The sequence below is a fragment of the Elephantulus edwardii genome, unplaced genomic scaffold, assembly GCF_000299155.1.
Source record: "Elephantulus edwardii isolate Elephantulus edwardi_28Jun2011 unplaced genomic scaffold, EleEdw1.0 scaffold00159, whole genome shotgun sequence".
NCBI classification, from domain to species: Eukaryota; Metazoa; Chordata; class Mammalia; order Macroscelidea; family Macroscelididae; genus Elephantulus; species Elephantulus edwardii.
Genome location: NW_006399909.1, coordinates 575,292 through 578,507, shown reverse-complemented (window position 1 = coordinate 578,507; position 3,216 = coordinate 575,292). Strand labels below are relative to the sequence as shown.

At 40.2% G+C, this 3,216-nt stretch overlaps 1 pseudogene; it reads right to left on the bottom strand.

Moving 5' to 3' along the window:
• Nucleotides 1-2,041: 2,041 nt before the first annotated feature.
• LOC102860695 lies at nt 2,042-2,877 on the bottom strand (annotated as a pseudogene).
• Nucleotides 2,878-3,216: the final 339 nt, after the last annotated feature.

Genomic DNA, 3,216 nt, shown 5'->3' with positions numbered 1-3,216 from the left:
GCAGTACGACTGGCACAGGATAGAGCAGGTTTAGGGCTGTTGTACATAGGGTCTTTATGAGTTGCAAGCGACTCGACGGCATGTAACAACATCCTGTAACTTGATGTTGAAAATCTCAAACATTTTTTTATATACAATTTGCGTTATAATTGCCAGGAACCTGCTAAGCAATTTCTGAAAATATCATCATCCATACCTCACTTGATTTTCTCACGTTATTTTTTGAGTAACTTTCTGTGTTGAGACTATATCTAACATATTATATATATATATAAAAACTTAAAACCTTTTTATGTTGAATAAAATTCACTGAACTGTGGTTCAGTGAATACATTTTACTCTAATACATTTTACTTTAGGAAAGTCTGCAGTAATTTAGATTTTCTATTTGTAATTTCATTTTAACGCTTCAAGTTTGGGGAAACCTTGTAATAGTGTCTGTTTCTCTATTGTTGTAAAGAACATTGATGATAGAACTCTATTGTGTGTTTTCAGTCTCATATTGTCAAACCAACACCTGTATGTACTAAAGAAATAGAAGTTCTACAAAATAGAAAATATATGTTTGATATGTATATAACGTCTTTCATTTAGCCGTGAATTTATAAAGAGCCCTACGATTATGAGGAATAATGTAACAGGCTGCTGACAGAATGATTATCAATTAGAAACCACCAGATGCTCCTTGGGAGAAAGATTGACAGACACTCCACTCCTATAAAGAAATAGACAACTGTTGCAACCTAATTGAAGGTCACAATGACAAAAAAAACACTGGGTTTGATTTAATGAACCTCTAAATTAAATTTAATTATATTTCCTTCCTTCCAACTTCCTTTGCACTCTCTCTTTTCCTTACCCTTCCTTTAACTCTTCTGCTTTTACTTCTGTTATTTTTATAAGCTTTTAAGTCACTGAGACTCATTGTAACCTACGAACAATGGCTCTGAACCTTGTTCTTTCCTAAACCAACTTCACCGTCTCTGACACCTGTGATCTTTTTGCCATAGTCACTATGTCAATCCATCTGATCCAAGGTCTTCCTCTCCTGCACGAACCTTTCATCCTTCCAAAAATTATTCTCTTCTCCATGGATGGGTACCTCCTGATAAACATGACCAAAGTATGTGAGATGAAGTTCCAAAATCTTTGTCTCTAAGAAGCAACCTAGTTTTGCGCTGTCTAGGATAAACTTGTTTGTTCTCTCAGCAGTCCATGGTAAGTTTGATGCTCTTCTCCAACATCACAACTCACAGTCTTCAATTCTTCTTCTGTCATTCTTAGCCATTGTCCAGCTCTCCGATGTGTTGGTCATCTCTCAGAAAGCAATTGTGAAGATTATGGTTTGGATCATTCATGCCTTTGTCTTTATTACTATGTTATTATAGTGAATAAGCTTATTCCTTCCATATACTTTTGATGTCTCTCGATCCTTCAGCATTCTTCAGTATTGCATCTTGAGAATTGAGTTTGTTTTTCCAGTTCTTTTAACTTGAGAAATGTCAAGAGATGTTTCCCTTTTTTGCTCTGCAATGCTAGTTCTTTGCATATCCCATCATACTTTGCTTTTTCTTCTTAACATGTCCATTGAAATCTTCTGATCATCTCTTTTGCTTCTGAAATTCTTCCCTTTGTTTTGACTTTTCCCTGTTGCAGTGCAAATTTCAGTCTCTTCTGACATTCATTTCAGTATTTTCTTTCTCCTCTGTGTTTGTGATAACCTTTTCTTTTCTTCCGGTAGGACATCCTTGATGTCATCTCACAACTCATCTGCTCTTCCAGTATTAGTGTTCTGTGCCTTAAATTTATTCTTGGGATGGCTTTTAAATTCAGGTGGGAGAGACACAAGGTCATGATATGGTTCTTGTGGACTTATTGCCAATTTCTTCAGATTCAATTTAAATTTGAATATGCATGATGTTCTGTTCCACAGTAAGCACTTGGTATAGTTTTGCCTGTTAATATTGAGCTTCTTCAATGATTCTTTCCACAAATATAGTCAATCCGATTCTTGTAAATCAGATGAGGTCCTTGTATGTAGTTAACATTTGTGGTTTTTTCCCATATTATAAGGAAACACTCCAGTAAAGAAAAATGGCTGAAATGCTGGGGTGGATCCTGTGTATGTTCCATTTTGAAGCTTCAGAGACACTGGTGTTTTGGTCGGGACAGAAGAGAATGTGGAACAGCTCTGACTCATTGGTTGTTGATGGGACGTGGTTTTGTGCTTTCTGATGTTCTGAGTATAAGAGGGGGCTGACAAGACTCCATTCTAAATTAGTGCCAAAGAGGTGTGGTCCTGTGGAAAGGCCCCGAACAGGGGAGGTTCCCCTCTAGGTCGCCGTGTGGGCGTGTCCTCTGCATGGAGCAAAGCAGGAGAGGTCGAAAGACCCCCATTCTGCAGTTGGGGGACTTTTCTGCTGCATCAGTAGATATAAAAGGGAAGGGCGGGTTGGCCAAATAGTTGGGAACAAAGGGCAGTTCTGACTCCTTCTTCAGCTGGGGAAGGCTGTCATTATCACCATTGTCTTGCACTCCCATGATCTTCCTGTTTTCCCTCCTTGAAGTCAGCTGGGCTGGCACTTTTTCCTTTTAGGTGAGAATCTCTTTGTCAGCTCCAAACTTCAGCAGGTAAGAGATGTCCTGGCTATGATTGCGCTTGCATGCCCAATGCACACAAGTCCAGTGGTTCACCTTATTTTGGGAGTTCACATCCACCTGGATCTCCACTAGATTCTGCACCTCCTGAATGTCCTCCAAGGCTGAGGCCTCTTGCAGCCTCTCCAGTAGCTCCCCCTTCAGCTCCTTCTGGTCTGCGAGGATGCTCACCTTACCTAAAGCCCTAGGGCCCAGCCCAGGCCCGCCCCCCCACCCCATGCCTGAGGTCTGTCAGCACTGACCTGTCACAGAGGTAGACTCTCAGCCATGGGGAGGGAGCCCCAGTTTCCCAGGGCTTCCACTCCCCGCCATGAGCTGCCCTCAGTTCCCGTTGCCACTGGACCTCTCAGGCCTCCATTTGTGGGTTTGTTTGTTTTGGGGATTTTTTGTGGTTTCTTTTTCTTTTTTTTTTTAAAGAAGGTATTTGAAATTAATAAATAAACTACAATCATTTTATCTTCAACCTTATTTCTATGGCGCTTTCTCAAAAAGTTGCAAATAGAGATACCATTTGACCCAGCAATTCCACTACTGGGAATATACCCTGAAGAGACCATA